Source organism: Sparus aurata, chromosome 18 (genome assembly GCF_900880675.1).
Source record: "Sparus aurata chromosome 18, fSpaAur1.1, whole genome shotgun sequence".
Classification (NCBI taxonomy): Eukaryota; Metazoa; Chordata; class Actinopteri; order Spariformes; family Sparidae; genus Sparus; species Sparus aurata.
In genome coordinates this window covers 36,693,535-36,711,276 of record NC_044204.1, presented here as the reverse complement: position 1 = coordinate 36,711,276, position 17,742 = coordinate 36,693,535, and positions in this window count along the sequence as shown.

Below are 17,742 nucleotides of genomic sequence, written 5' to 3'. Positions count from 1 at the left end.
CTAGGATCCCGAGTCCCTGTCACTGCATTCTGACAGAGCGTCACTCTACTCGCCATACTCAGATTGTGAAACATAATTTGTGCCCCGGGCACCAAAGGATCATCATCTTTAATAATCAGGGATTAAAGAACAAAACATAAACAGGGCTTTGTATTATATTACATTCTGACTGAATTACTTTTCTTTGGTTTGGATGCATGATTCCAAATAAAACTTATCAGGGTGATAACTGTAAATCTGCAGTTAAATAAATAAGACAATGTTTTATGTTGTTTTTCATTATAAATAGTTCAAAGAATTGCAACTACAGAATTTCCCTAAATGCTATAGATACAGTATTCCAAATTGTTTAAGATAATGATAATGTTAAAACAAAGTTTGCACATGTGTAAATCAGGTAAAATGGTTTCCAATCAACCTTTGTTGTTTGATATAATCTGAAAAACAACATAGAAACAACAAGCCAGCATTTTTTTTATTCTTTCTTCATTTATTTTATTTATGTATTCATTTTGCAGGGACAGTGCACATTAATCAACATCACTGTAAATGTGCCAGTGTTAGCCAGAAGGCTAATTTTCAACTGTTGTCCCTTGGCCAGAAGTTAAGTTAGCCATTAGAAAACAGCAACAATTTACGAGCAACAACGGTACATGTGCTGTTGAAGAGGTTCCCTCGTACACCTCGATGACTGGGCTCCATGGCACTGCCCAGCTCAGCTGTTACTTTACTTTAGAAATGTACAGAATACCCTCAGTGTTCCTGTAGGCGCTTTGAATAAACGTGTCCATCAGAAGGCTGACACTCGGAGGAGTAGTTAAGCTCACACATGTGGAAGGGAGTTGGACTGTGCTGTCTCTACTTGGCAAGATGTCACAGTCCTGTTCTGTACATTTGTCGTGACCCCAATTTTGGCTGCCGCTCTCCTCTCCATGCATCCTCTGCTGCTGCCGCTCTCCAGCTGGCAGCCGGGCGGGACAGACACCAAGCTGAGGTCTGACCCCTGCTGACAGAAATGAGCTCTGTATTTAAGACCTGTTGCCGGGGTATTGTATTCAACATTAGCGTCTGGGCTACCTCCAGACAGTTAGATACAGTTTGTCTGATCCGGCATGAAGTGCTAAATTGGTTATTGCTTTAAAAAATGTTGCCACGACGTGAGGGATTAGAAAAAACACCCTGCTGAGACTGCAACTGTGAGCATGTGTGTATGAGTGTGTGTGTGGGCTAAGTTAGCTGCCATGTGCACGCGGGTACCTGAGCTTATATTCACGTTCATGGCCCTTTCTCTGGCATACAAGTGTACATTTGTCAGTGTTCGTGTTCACATTAGTTTGTGCACAAGCATGCGAGTGTTGTTGTCAAAGCCTGTTGCCATGGTGTCAAACAGCTAAAGAAGCCTCTGCTGACTGACCGGCCACCTGCTGGAGAGAGAAGCCCCACAGAGACCCAGAGGAGGGGAAGAAATAACAGGGAGATGGGAAAAGAGGGCAGAGGAAAGGAGAGTGGGGAGGATGCAGAGAAAAGAAGCACATCCACAAGTCAAATGGTCCAGTGACCATATCAATCCCTGACATCACGTAAAATGTTGTAAATGGCACCAATAGGAATCACACTTTTTGCTCTACTTCTACATGTAGCCATCAAATGTTGGTGAGGGTCTTCTTGGTTAGTGTTAGGATCAGGAAAAGGTCGTGTTTTGGCTTTAAGGTTTTTGGTTTTGTTGCCACAAATGTGCCTCGAAATGTCCCGTTGTCTTGGTTTGGACAACTTGTGCTCAGAATCATCCCGTGTTTTCTTGTCAAAAAATGTGGTGACATTTAAAGAATGAAAACTACAAGATAACTAAACCGAACAGCATTTTAATGACAAATAACTCTAAAACAATCCCTGTAAGGCAAACTTGCATAAATCTGTGGCAGCCATTCATTCCTGTTTGAGCCTTTAAGGCCACTGACTTCTGTTAGTCAGCCTCTCAGTGGGGACTGCAGCAGGGCGACCCCTGTGATCAACACAAAAATCAACGTGACAGATTTTACTGCCTCCTCCTTAAAAACTTGGGTGAGAGACACGCATTCTTTTCTCCAGGGTGTCTGACATTTATTTTGATATTCTTTCTCCTGTCCATGTGTCTGTACGTCTCTCACTCACTGGAGGACGAGGCAGCACAGCACAGCCGACAACACAGTCAGTGTGTTTACATGACACTCAAGAAAACCGAATTACTGTGTCAGTCCGACTATGATGGGATCTTTAAGATACATGTATACACCTTAGTCTGACTAAAATCGGACCGGATCGGATTTCTCATAGTCGAATTACACCATGCTGATTATTCGATTGATAGTCACATTACTCCTGCATGTATACGTTCCAGCGGATCGGATCAGATTTTGCGTTCTGTGCAGGTGCGAGATTTTTTCCCCGGGTCCGTGTGCCGGAAGTAGAAGGACGGCGGCAGCGTCTTTCCTCCGAAATCACTGCAAGAAAGAGCGCCTGCATCGTACACCATCTTTCTTGAATGCCGAGGCAGCTGGTGACGTAAAGAGGTCAGCCGCAGGTGTTTTTGTTACCACTAGTTAAAATGGGTACAGCGGCACCTATCGTACCGGGTATGACATGCTCCGGCAAATAATTTGATTTTCTCACAGGCATGTATACTCGGATAATTGCAGTTGTCTGGTTGAATAGCAGAGTGGAACTATGGCTGTAATCTGACTAAGCTGTGCATGTAAACGCACTGACTGTAACACACTGTACAGGGCCAGAAACAGGTTACCATACAAGTAAAAAGGAGAAAAGTTGTCATAAATCGGAAGATATCTGGGAGAACTGTGACCCTGGGAGGAAACCAGGAGGGTTGGAAAGTACGCCCCCGGTTCTCCTCAAAAGTATGCAGTGGTGTCACCCTACAAATGTTAAAACACAGTTTTGAAATGTAGTCGCTTGTTGCCTACATCACCCCCCCCCCCCCGGACATTAAAGTCGGGTAATAAAAAAAAAGCGATGTGAACGTGATAGGACACGTTCCGTTGGTAATATGGTACGTACGACTACGCCACATACAAATGTGAACGTGTCAGTGGTTTGGAGAAAACACGTTATCCTGGCAACATGAACCGGTGCACTCACTGCTCTGCAACAGCAGCCATCTCACAAAAAAGGTTTTTAATCCATTGCTCATTTCTAAAATACATTTTAATAGAAAAATAATCAGATTCAGCCCCTACTGCCACTCCTTCATCAGTATTACAGGCACTAGCTAACACTTCTATTTAACTAATCACACATACGAGGTCCAGATGTTATGAACTGAACCATATTCAACAGTGCTACTACAATTCAAATAATAAATATAAATGTGCTGACAGCTAACCCTAACTCATCAAAGAGTATTTAACATGGGCTCATTTATGAGGAAGATTCAGGCTGATATTTGCATTAGTTCTGGTGCCGGGATAAGATTTCAGTTTTGCACCTGTGCACCTGAAGAATGAAACTATGTCACACTTGTCTTTACAAATAGACGTGAGCAGTGGCTGAAGAATGATTTGTCCTTTCAAGCTCTGCCAGTGTGAGAGCTATTAAATACATGTCCTTTTGATCTGTGTAGAACTATGACATGAATTACAACCATGCACACAACTACAGAATGAGCTTAGCAGAAAGCTCAGTCACATTTCACCATGTACCACGACTATGTTGTACTGCATGGTGGAATCAATTACACAGTCATTGCATGAATATTTCAGTCCTATTTTGTTACTTTTAAAAGGGACAGTTCACCCAAAAATCAGTAATACTTTTGGCTCTCACCTGTAGTGCCATCTATACCGAGTTTTAGGGATATCAGCCGTGACGATGTCTGCTTTTCTTAAATATAACAAACTACTGCTGAAAGCACTTGAACAGATAGATTTAAAAAAAAAAAAAACTTACAGAAATCCCGAGCCGGTCACTTAGAATAATTCACAGCTCTTGTTGTGAGCATCAACATTTTCTTCATTTTCAATTAAACTTGCTCACAAACATTTTGCATATGAGATATCGTGACTTTTGGATTAACATTATCAAATGGTCGTCATGGTCGACTCATGAACGAAGGCTAGCTAACTGAGCTAATCATGCTAGCTAACGTTAGAGCTTAGCGAGGAGGATGTCACGAATCCCACGCCATCAAGAGCCTGAGTCGCTGGTCTGTGAGCAGACGCAGGCGTCCCTCGTGGTGATTGGGTGTTAGGTCAGCAGAAAGAAAATAGTTCCTACATGAAACTGCTCACAACAAGGTCGTGGATTATCTTCAGTGATGATTTCGAGTAAGACGTGCCATTTACTTCCATGATATGTGAAAGAAGCAGACATCTCTACAGACGACACCTCCTAAACTCAGCAACACTCACCAAAACAATCTAATATGATAAAAAGCAGCAAAGGAAAAGGAAACATTTTTATTCTGGGATGAATTGAAGTCTCTCAGTTCGTCAATATGAATATTAGATTTTTTACATTGCACCCCTGTGATCTCAGCCTTCAGCTGATAATTGGTTTCTGAAAGGTCTTCTCACCAAATTGGTGAAAATACTAACATGACAAAACAACAGTCAAGCTTGAGATGTACATGAGGAAAAATGGCTGAAGCTAATTTTGTTACTGTGAGGCTCAGTTATGGTTTGATCCAATGCCATCTGTCGACAGCTTTCAGCAGAGGTTGGCATTACTCCACAACCTGACTTCCTTCACGCCGGTGATGCTTACTGTCTATTTATACAGTGCGAGCAAATGGCTGCAGCAGCTTTTGTAGCACGCCATCAACAAGCAGAGATGTCTGAACAAAGGAACCAATGGATATGAAGTGTTATGTGTCGTCGGTTAAGGCAGCTCAGAGGGATGTTTGAGATGACTTCCTCATTGTTGAAAAGCATCCGCTTCCTCATATTCGAGGCAGGGGATCATTTTCTAAGGTGGGGTCATTCACCCTGGGGGAGTGCATGGCCACAACTGAGACACTCACCACACCCCATCTCCCCTTTGCCAGACTTCCCCCATTGTTGGCCCTCCCGGGGTTTAAACACAAGCCGGACCACCTTCGGTCTTCGTCACGCATTGTTCACCACTGCATTGCGACAGACCCCGTTTTAACATGGCTGCACTGGGACATCTGGTCTTACAGCGGCTGCCACCTGTTTCCGAGGAGGGATCGTTCACAAAACTGGGATCCATGATATGCCCATTTGTTGGCCGCATTAGTTGCAGTGCATCATGTGATGTGACAGAGTAAGCTCTGTACTCACTACTATCTCAAATTTCCCATTAAAGATGAACAGAAAGAGTGGACGAGGGGGAGAGTGGTGATTAGGTTTTTCCATTTCTTTAAATATGTGTCACATACTAGGACTGCTATGGGAACATGGTGTCAGCTCTGTCCAGGTTCTGCTGCTGAGTCTGCTTCATCCATATGGCAGGGAAAAGTATAAATTCATAGATTACTTCAAAAAGAGGCATAAAAAGCAGTGACGGCTCAAGAAGACAATTTATAGGTCAAACCTACAGTGTTATTAATAGCTTTAAAAATACAAGGATTATATATAGAGCACTTAGCAAAAGTCATGGCCACTCGCCCACCACTGCGAGAATCTCCGTCCAGATGTGCTGCTTAAGAACAGCCGTGATGCTAATAAGGTGCCAAGAGAAACAGGAGGACAGCACATGAACAAAATAATATCTCACAGAAGAAGGGGAGAGGGAGACAGAGATGGAGGAGGGCTGAGGCGTGGGCCATTTTCACATTAACTCAGGAGAAGCTAAGCGAGATGAGTCAGTGTTCATTCTGGGAGATATTACATATTCAAGTTATTTGCAGGTGAAGTTCCAAAACACAAGTCTTCCAGGAATAACCTGCAGGAGACGTGACTTATAAACTCTGGTGTTCTTTGAATTATTTTCATTTAAATACCACAAGGAGGCCACAGTTGGACTATTTCTGCCTTTATTGATAGCTCCTATACGTCAACCTTAATGAATCACCAAGCACAGAGCTGTGACCTGAGAGTGTGCAGTCGGACCAACAGCACCACAGCTTGACTGGAGTTGGACTCTCGGTTGTCTGTGCCGCGACGATAGCACGCTTTTCTTTTTTGTCTTTTGTTTGGTTGAAATACGTTTTCAGTTTCGATCATTGAAATCAAAGCAGGATCAGCGACTTCTCCCGGTAATGTTACCGTCTGTCTCTCGCTGGTTCACCAGCAGGCCGCTTCCAGTCACTTTCACCTCCGACCGACCCGGCGCAGTTGCATGTGCTACGTTGCATCTGTAATAAAAGTGATGTCATAATGTACTAACCCACCCTGGAGTGCAATTCGAAATCACCTCAGGGAGTTTAAATGTGAAACCACTGGAGGTCAGTACAAACCGACTTTCAGTCGGCCAGTTAAGGAAAACACATCCAACTTCCTCTCTGTAAGTAAAAGGCACAGTCTGAGGTAGAACGATTGACTGAGTGGGTGTTTCCCGTCAGGGGGTAAAAACAACCACGAGCAGGAGTTTCTTCACACCCGCCTTGTTAATTAGCTTCTCAGTGGTGCTCGGAAAGTTAGCGCCTCACCTCCCTCAGCAGGGAGGAGGAGAGGAAATGTCTTTCAACTTCTCAGGAAAGAAGCACTGAACCAGGAAAGTTTCTGCAGATGAGGGTCGTGCCAACCATTGCACAGTAAACTATTGATATTACACACACACACACACACACACACACACACACACACACACACACACACACACACACACACACACACACACACACACCATTTTATCTTTTTTCCCTTAGTAATCGACGTGTCGCCTGCAGATGCATCAGTGTTGATTTTATTTAGAATATTTGATCTATTCTTTTGCTGAAGTTGGCATCGAAAAAATTCAAGGCCAAGTCCAACTGTTTCTCAGCAGCTCAACAGAACTCTACAGAACAATATGTGTTCAAGTCCCCGTCTGCCCCACGGGCCTTGTGAAAGTCTCTGGAGGGTCCCGACATGTCTCCGACTGCTCCTCATCCCCTTTCCTCTTGACTCTCCTCATTGTTTTTGGCACAGCAGCTGCTCTGAGATTTAGATATCATCATTCAGGCAGGCAGATAGGACATCAAGACGTTTCCTCCGGGGAGTCTGGAGAGCACGGAGAGGCAGAATGTGAGATGTGTTTGTCGGACACAATTTGATAAAGAGTCTGTGTGTAAGTGACAGCGAAATGCTTCCCAAATGAATCCTCGCTCTGCTCTCTTTGGCTCCCCGGACTCTGGAATACAGTTTGGGAGCCTGATACGCTCCGAGCAATTTTTTAAAATCAGTGGAAGACTTGGCCGGACGCGGTCACATGGCAAAAAGTACGAAAGGAGAGCGAGATGAATCATGATCTCGAGCAGGAATAAATGCTCGAGAACGCAGGGAGGAATCATTTAAACTCTTTTTTGTTTAAATCATTTATCACTGATTAGCACAATGCATATTTGTAATTTCAGAATAATAAATGACAAAACTAAATAAGAAAAGATTATTTGTCCGTAGTCGTCTTAAGCACCATCACGTGTGTGTTTTTCCGGCTGGGTGCTCGGTGGCTGTTTGCACAGCGATTACTGTGATTACAGATGCATGTGTATGAATATCAGTACGAGGTGATTCATACAGCTGCAGTGTGTTTGTGTTGCACGCTCGCTCAAAGTTCAGTCGCATATTTATAAAATGTTTGCTTTTTTAACACTGCGGCTAAAATTGGATCATCTGTCCCTTTGAATCAGACAGTTCACATTCAATTTTCTGTTCACTGTCTATTGATCAAAGGCTTGTCTGGAACATTATTGCATCTCTGCTTATTGCATTTCTTCATTTCATTTCTTTCCGTGACAACGTTTGGCTCCATGTACAGAGGGACCGTTTCATGGACGGACTCATCAGATGCGAATCCAAATCAATTTGTCAGGTCGTGTTTGACCGACTCATTACTGGCGGTTCCATTAAAAAGCGGAGTGGGCTCAGGTGACTGACAAGGCAGCTGAAGCCATTATGCAGAGATTTGGGATCACATCCCAGCACTGGACGGCCGTTCCCGTCCAGAGGCCTCCTAAAGTCATCCATCATGAGGAATTTCATTTTGCTCCTTAATGTGGGCTACGTGTTGTTTTGGAAGCCGCAGAAATGATCAGAATTTGGCCAGATTGGACCGTGGAGCGAGCGTGCTCAGTCATTGTTATCATCAACAATTATTGTCTTTCATTGATTTGGCAGGAAGAGAGTGACTGGCCATGTTTAAAATGGAGGCGTGTTCCCCAGAACAGTGCCAACACTGGGCAAGATCAAATACTCAAGCGTGTTTCCTTTGCCAAGGCCGGCAATTAAAGCACATTCCACTCCAGACTAGATCCTGGTTTTAAATGTCTCCAATATTTCCTTTTAAACAATTGTGGAAACAGTTTGGATTATTAACATGTGTGTCCACTCAGTCCAGCTCACAGAAGAAATGGATTGTTCAGCTTTGATGAGTGCTCTAATAAATTATGGTATTTGTCAAGAAACACATTCCTTTGAAAACCAGGATTCTGTTCCATTTTCGTTCAGTCCAGACAAAAACCGAAGCAATCATGTATTATGCTCGGTTAAGTTATTTAGTATTTTTCATACAATCGTGCATCGCTGGCTTATTCCTCACCATTAAGTCACTGAGTGCAAAACTGTGAAACTTTCTTCATGCAGTTTCACACTACACAGCAGTCCTGAATGTGAAGGAGCCGGCAGAGTCCTCGGCCTGATGTTATCTTCTCAGCGAAACATTACCAGGAAACCCCCAAGATTAATAATTGCCTGAATGATTAATTACACTCACAGATGGTAACTCACAAAAACAGATCTGCTCATTTCTAACAGAGCAGCTCCTCAGGCTTCACTGTAATGGCTGCCATGCACAGAGACGGCCTCAGTCAACACCTGAGAGACCAGAACCAGTTCTGAATAGTCTTGTTCAAAATGTATAGGTCTATATTCACACACACACACACACACACACACACACACACACACACACACACACACACCTCCAAAATGTAGTAGAGTGGAAGTATAAAGTAAGATAACATAGAAATATTAAAGTAAAGTAAAAGTACTCCTTCCATCACTGTTAACAACTCTGTTCAGGTCTAAGGGGAGACATTTTTTTTTATAGTTTCGTTGGAAAAACTCACTGAAATAAAAGTTGGCCACCAGCGACATGAGTTGGGCTCCGAGCCCAGGTCGTTCAGGCTCGAGCAGGGTGAAAGTATTTCTCACTTCTTTACCTCAGAACACATTCAAATCATATTCATATACCTACATCTCTTTAGTTTTCTGTTATTTTTGGTCTCATTTCCTGATCATTTACATTTCATCATTCAACTGCAAAATATTGTCTGGCTTCTTCCAGTTTTGCATCCAGTCCACATTTTGTTTTACATGAATCTCAGTTACCTCCCTGTTAAAATGCGGTCGTTCTGACTTTATAGCTTTTCCTGCACTTCAGCTTTACTTTATGGTTTTAAGAGGCGTTTATTAAGATGACAAATGGAGCCTGGCCACAACCAGCTGTAATTATCACCATTACTATGTTTACATTTCTGCCAGCATTCTGGCCTTCTCCTCAGATCTTCGCCACGGCCTTTAAGTATTTGATACCCAACATCACGCTGTGTTTATGATGCCGCCAAAGCCTTTATAACTGTCTCGGCTATCATAACAGTTGGGGCACTAGCTGGGGGCAGAAAAGGGCAGGCAGGCCTTTTAGATGGGAGCACATATGCATGGTGATGGATGTAATCCTCCTCTCCCCCTCTTGCCCTCTGTTTGCTATCCCCCCGCGCAGCCCTTAATAGCGACGGATCCCCCTTCAAGGCTGCGAACCCACGCGGAGCTCCAGTCTGCCGTCATGCTTGTTGACTTCAGAAGGTTCTGATGTCATAATGAAGGGGGCTGGCGCTTTGATATGGCTCCTTTGGAATTTCATGCTCCCTGTGTTTCGAACGGACTAAGACGCTCAGCTGGCAGGTACAGTAGAAACTGGAGTTTTATGGCCTCTGCCCGGGGGGATTACCAGCCACCCCAGAGCCAGGGACGGGGCAGCCGCGGCGGCGGACTCCGTCACTCCCTTGAACCTTCGAGCCGCATTTCTCACGCCATCTAATCTAAAAGCACTCCTCGAACCCTGCTAATCCCTTAAAATACAAAGGCTCCAGGGTGGTATACCATTTACTCCTCCAGCAGCCCGCTCAAATAGCTAATTGATTCATTGTGCCATGGATGAAGAAATATTTTGGAACAGTTCTGTTTGCTCAACTTGTAATGAATATCAAAAGTTTTTTCCTGCAGGCAAAAAAATATTATTTTCTGATTATGAAATATATCTTGTGATGGTAAAACAATGGCCTCTGTATTGTAAAATCTAAGAAATGCAATGGAGGAAATTTAACAAAAAGAATAGATTTTTCCTAAATGCAAAAGCAGGCGATGCACAATGACAAATATGGTATCTGCACATGCCAGGAACCATTTGCAAGATGTTGAGGCTTAAGAGGAAAACAGGATAGGAGAGGGGATGAATGTGTATTTGTTTTCAGTGGAGAGACACATGTTCAGTGTCTGTCTCTCAGCATACATCTTTATTACATCAAACGGGCTGTTCCATGTCAGAACAATAGCAGGAACAAAGCCTAAGTTATTTCCTCCGATACCTTTAATGATGTAATGTATTTTGCCATCAGCGAGCGGGGAGCAGCAATCAGCCGGGATATATGGCATTCCTACATGATTCCTCCAGCAAATCGTCAGCGCACAGCCGCACTTGACAAGGGTACAAATTTATCATTTGCTTTACGATATCCCCCAAATCAGTTCAGAATGCCTTTAAAGGAGGCCGCAGGGAAGCAGTGCAAAGACACATGTGAGTCGTCTGCTCACCAGCACGCTCCCCGCGGAACATAAATTCTGGGCTTCCACAGCAGGACGGGCCTGAAGTGGGGGCGCACAGACTTTATTAATAAAGAGTAGTTTTCCAGCTTTGCTAATGGCTTGAAGGGCAAAGGCTGACTTTTGTTACAGTTAAAGTAACAGACGTTATCATAGAAGAAAATTACCTTTTGTATTCTCCTTTAATTCAACACAAAAGTAAAAGGGTTTTTGTGTGTATGCCGTTTTCCATAATGACTCTGTCCAGGGAGAAATTCTCTCATGCACAGGAAGTCAAGCATTTAACATTCTGGCAGCGTGAACAGCAGCTTGTTTGTAATAAACTGCTTACTCAAAATGAGCAGTGACTGAAAGAAACAAGAGATGCAGACAAAGAAAATGAGCAAAACAAATTAGAAAGACAAGATTCATACTGTGATAATTAACAAAGATTGGGGGAAAAGAGTTCACTGTGGGACATGTACACTTGTAGAACAGCTATTGTACTTCAATCCATGTTTGTGAACAATCACAGTAATCAGATTAACAACACATGCAAACACTTGGGGATAAGATCCACATTTCTTTTTAATCCTTCTATTATTAAACAACCAATCAGCACTGCGTTCTGCTTATTTACCTCCACACCAAGCCTCAACCGCAGCCGACAAGGGACATTTGCATGCTTGCCAAGACATATTTTGGAGGGAAAAAGACGATATAGCTAAATGCATTTCTCATCTTCCAGACAATAACAAGATTACGGGACGGATGGGCCTCTGGGAAACCATTTCTGTGTGGGCAATTACAGATCGTCTCCTCCCCGCACGCTGCTCAAGCAACACAGTGTCAGATGGCAATTTTATTAGCCAGATTAGAGGCAGGTTGTGGAAATTAAAGGACATTATTACACTTTTATGCCTGACGGATCAAATGTGTGGTGTTTGACAAGCTTTGGCAGATGTATCAAGAACTGGTAGACTTTGGGGAGAAGCCTAAAAGACAACCGTGTCTGTTTTTTCTAACCATGTTGGTGGTGTTGCACATGATCTAATGAGATTTTACAGCCTTGGGAATGTCCAGACAAACTTGCAGATTTATAGTCTACAAAATACATATTATAAGATACAAAGTTAACAGCACACTCTTCAGGATCTAGTTCAGTCAAGCATGCAGTTTCTACCTCTAATGCAAATGTAATACATGTAGGCTGCACATACAAGGCAAATAACACGTACTAGACAGTTTCACATAGTATAATATATGTCCAGCCCATACAATTACGCATGTCTGTGACATTTGAATCATATATTTGGGTGTGGCAGCACCGGCAGTGAAATGCTTACAGACCAGCCCAACCTACAGTAAAGTAGAAACAAAACACATGTAACTCTAGCGGGGAGGTCCAGTGTCAGCTACTTGGACAATAAACCAATAATCAAATGCCTCTTGAGGGTATAATCAGAGTGAAGGTGCTCCTACAAGCCCCAGTTAAATAAAATGTCAAACTGAAGGTGTATGAGGGCTTCAGGTTTCAAGGGGTTCCAGAACAAACACAGTTTCCTCACTAGAACGACGTGGAGCAGCCAAGAAAACGCAGCAGGGCCTAAACAGAGCAGAGTTTCTGGCTGGCAGTCTCAGGGGCTGAGGTTCTCGCTGAGTCCGGGACAGATTCAGAATGAGGGTGAGGGTCCCCTGGGGGCCATCTCCACACCTCTTTAAAGGAGTCATCACCCGGAAATCGCAATTTCTCTCGTTAAATCATGCATATTGGTGTTGGACCTCTGTTGAAACTTGCCTGAAAAGCTGGAGTTTGAAAATGGCTCAGTTTTTTCGCTTTGGCTCTTTTTCCGAACAGGAATAGCGCACAGTAGTGCGCGTTCCTAAAGCAGGAGATTTTGACTCTGCTCCTGTGGTGACGTTACCACAGGAGGCTACTTGCATATTAAGCATCGGCTCACAGCAGTCCTCAGCCAGAGTGAGCACGCCGAATCTGCTTATTTCTCTGTCATTTTCACGCCATACATCGTCACCGCCAGCATTAAAACTCAGGTCTTACATGTAAAACACGAGTGTGAAAAGTAAGACGGAAAAAAAAAGAATTTACCATTCAGAGACGTCCTGCTGTAAACGTGTCTCTTCCACCGTCTCTGCCTCTTCACTCTCCCGTTCGGTTTCCGACTCCGGCTCGTACATAAATGCCTGAATTCCGTAAGGTTCGTCATTTAGTGTGTGCGCCATGACAGCGGGCTGTTTATGTTGTGGAGTCTGTGTGCATGCAGGCTCGCCCCCCATTCCAGCTCTGTCCTTCCTGCGGCCTCATTACATATTAATACAATGCACAACCGGACCGGTCAAAACCTCGCACATAATCTCGCGTGAGAAAGTCGCGGTATGAAAAAGTGTCAGAACAAGCTCGATGTTTGATTTATTTATTTTTTTTTCTAATAAGTTTTAAGAATTGATCCAAAGTGATCCAAGAGGGACTGGATGTGTAAAAAACCAGGTGATGACTCCTTTAAGCCTTCACAGAAGGACGTCCTCACACCCTGATTGGCTGAACGCCCCAAGCTGCTTCCACTCCTCAATCAGGAGTCAGGCTCCCCACCTGCACACAGCTGATCTGAATCACCTGCAATCAGTCCAGAGGGAATTTCAAAATCAGCCCCAAACTAAAAAACATAGCAAGTCTTAAACAATGGGACTGCTACATGGGTTTATATGACACGTGTAATTATCAGTACATGTATATATATTTGTAGAAATGAATAACATATAAACATGCATAGAATATTATATACATATATATGAAACACTCATCATGTATATTATTTGATATGTTTGTACAAAGTAAAACAAACGTTCCCACTGAGCTCAGATGTGTTGTGGAGCTATATTTCCATATATCCTGGAGTGTATGTGTGTAATATTCACATATTGTCCAATAAAGCAGCATCACTCTTGATATCGGGGCATTCATGTCATGTATTACATTTCTGTACCGGCCATCAAACCTCTGCTTTGTTCATTTCAGTTTGAATTTGAATGAATTCATCAAAGCACGTGCACATGTATTAAAGTGCATTTTTGCTTTTGTATGTTTCTTCTCAGTAACGATGAAGCGTTTCACATATGATTACAATTTATGACTGCATTTTTGAATGGTTTGCATTAATCTGCTGCAGTAGATCCTCTTCTTTCTCTTCTTCCTCGCTGGTTTCTTATTTCCTGGTGCAAACAGGATGGTCCAGGGTGAAAAGTCACCTGAGGGCCGCTGCACTGTTTGATCTGCATGGTGAGGGAGAGCTAAGTAATTGATGAAAGCTTGATTGGAGTGAGAACCAGCGCTGGCAGCCGTCTGAAGAATCAACGTATCCTGCAGGGATGAGCTTCTTTGAAAAGCGTATCCTCATCTATGAATGAGGATCTAATGAGCAAAAATAAAAACAGATCGCACACAGATGCTCGTGGTAGGAAGGCACGGAACCACAGCGATTTATGATTCATTATTTTCTTCTTCTTAATATCAGGAAATGTGTGTTTGACTCAGCTGTCACCAGGCGCGGAGCCGTTGATAAGGGATTTGCAGTGCGTTTAGGCTACGTGTTTACTCAGACTCCACCAACTTTGGCGAAGGCTTGTTGTCTCATCGCAACCCCATCATTGGCTCAAAGTATTTGAAAAGCAATCATATTTTGATGTGGCTTGCTGCTTAGGATCTGAAACGCTGACGTCCAAAATGAAGGGTTCTGCTTGTGGTGTAATTCATCGGACCTTTTTCGCGGGGAGTGGACAGAAAATGTCTCGAGTCTGAAACCAATAGCCTCTAATCAGTGAGAGCAATGCATCAAAAGTGCAGAGGAACACATGAGACCTGCAGTGTGGCGAGGAGGGAAGATGGAAAAAGAGTTAGCTCGGCTTTCAATATGAGACCAGGACATAAATTAGAAAGTGGATAAAACAGATTTGTTTTGGTATAACATGGTCGTGATGATGTTGCTCAGTAGAAGAACTGTAGGGGGAGTGTTGGGTATCAATGCACTGAAGCTTAAAGGACTTAACAGAACAGGTCAGTCATTAGTTAGTCACCTCATGTGGATGAAAAGTCTACAAAATATTTTGGGAGCTTCACAGCAGAACAGTGTTAAAACATTCTCCTGGATTATTGGAATAGAGTAGAGTACTTAAACAACAAATGAAAATAAAAATTGAATTATTATTCAAACAGTTTGTACAGCGTAATCAAAGTCTCCAGGAGCCCTCAGATCCCAATATGATTTGAAAATCAAACGTTTTTCACACCCGCGACATGCAGCTGAACACTTTCAGCTCGGCAGTGAACAGGGAAGATTTCATCTTACAAAGGCTGCAAATAATATCTTTTCGAATCATTTTGTGATCACAGTCCCTCCTTGGATTACATTTACACTTGGATTACACCAGAAGAGCTGTGCAGAGCCAAATGATGCATTTTAGAGAATGTTTGTTTGCTACTTCTTCACATACTTCAGTTGTTCAGAAGAATGTCGAGGGCTGTTTTGTTGTGACACTTCAGAAAATGTTTGTGAAGTACGACACTTGACACGACTTTGAATTGGCCTCAGGGTGAATAGATACTGACCCATTTTTAGGATTGGGTGACCTTATCCTTTAAATGTGTTTCCTTTAGATGTTCACGCTACAGTCAAACACTGGAATGCTAAATGAAAGTACTCTGTTTCCCTCTGTGTGGCAGCAACATGACTGACCCAGTCACACTTAACAATCAGACTGCAAGCTTCACTTGTGTGTGTGTGTGTGAAAAGAAAAAGGATAAATACGTAAACCTTCATCTACTCAGGGAAGAGGTCTGAATACACTTAGATACAGCTCATGATGAATAGCCCTTAAAGTCTGTTTGAAAGTTTACTCCATGTAAGTTTATGATCATTTTTGTACAACTGCTTTCAAATCAAATCTCTGAGGAATGCCAGAAGGTGGATGGACACATATAAAGAAATAAATGATCAATCAGCCAGCACACAGAACTGGCTCCTGCAAAGCCTTTTACATGTGACTGATCCCTGGCCAAATATGAAGTTCCTGATTGTGAAGCACAGAAACAACTGGGATTCATTAATATAGCGGAGAGGGAACCGTCCCTAGAAAGATAAATGAACGAGGGAGTGCTTTGCTCAGGGACCAAGTGGAGTTTGAGCGTGAGATGCGTCTTTCAGCACAGGATCTGGCTCTTTGCTGGGACACCTTGTTGGGAGTGCTCTCCATCGGACGGATGCTGCAGCTGGAAGCTGGAGAAACGACGAGCCGCAGAAGGAGTGATGACGGAGGGTTTGTCTTTGATCTGCTGATACGTTTGGTCAGTCTTTCATCTGGACTGCCATATTAAGTTTAATTTAAAAAGCAATGCAAATTACCCAAACCACAGGACGAACACAATGTTGATGTTGGATGATTATGAAAAAAAAGCTGGATTTGGTTCAACAAGTCTTCAAGCAATTTGTTTTTTAACTGTGAAATGCTTCACGTGTTTACCGCCACTGCCAGGAAATGATGTTGGTGCTGAACACAGTCAGCAGGATAAAATGTTTGCAGTTATCGTTCCTGCAAACCACAGATCTGTTCAACTTTGTGTCATAGGCTACAAACCATATTGACATGTCTACAAAACGTGTCACATAACGATCACAGTACATATTTATTAGCTGACATGATCATGTCGGAAGGTGGAAGAGACGGCGGTGGAGTAGGACGTGACAAGGATGACAAGCCAGCGATTGCGGTTTGAGGTTCAACCACAGTCATTGGCTTGACTTCGAAGGTGCGATACTATCGGATATTTTTAAGGAGAGCTCAGGACAATTTCAAGTTTTGTTAGTGGCAACAAAAAAAATGATATTCTAATGGGAACTCAGGTGTGTTTGAGGCGAAGAAAACAGGTTTTTTGAGCCAAGCCGGGATATTTTCCTAACCAAGTGGTTTGTTTACCAAAACCTGACCACAGCATAAGTCCAGCATTGTGATAATAGAAGATAATAGAATACAAAGTAAAGTTGCAACATGAAGAAAGAAAGTAGAACATGTCTGTGTTCTTTTTGCAGAACAACGTACTTTCCCAACATGCATCCTGGCGTTGGGTTGTGCTGCTGATTAAAAGTATTTTACCAAGCAACATAACAGAATGTATTTAAAGATGGACACAACATACGACATATGACAACTGTACAAAAGTGAAACCAAACATGTGGATTCCCCCTGGTGGCTGGCTGCTCTCCCTCCACATGAGCAGATGGCAGCACCGTATCCTCGACATGTTGGCGAACATTTTGTACAAGTGCTGGTGCATCATCCATCTTCTCATTCTACAGGCTGCAAACAAGTAAAAACGGAGCGCCGCTCTTTCGTTTCCTTTCTAGAGAAAAAAACTGTGGCATCAAATCTGGTTTGAATGTTATTCATTTCTCTTGTACCTGTGAGGAATTCTGTCTGCATGCAGACTGCACGTTTTACTGAAACTGATCTCACCTTGTAAAGGTGCAAGTTCTTCTGGACCAGGTTGGACTAAAAATATATCTGTAGGTGGAGTACACTCAGATTCTGGCTTAACTGCCAGCTTGCATTACTGCCAGAAACAAAAAAAAAGTCCGGAAAGAGTCCTTCAATGTGGGAATGAAGGCTTGTTGTTGAAGGGTTCCATGTTAGAGACTCCAGCTGAGACGATGTTGGCAGGTGGAAGTGAACTCCCTTTCTCCTGAGCTTCTGTTCAGAGGCCCTTGAGCAAGGTGCTATCGGG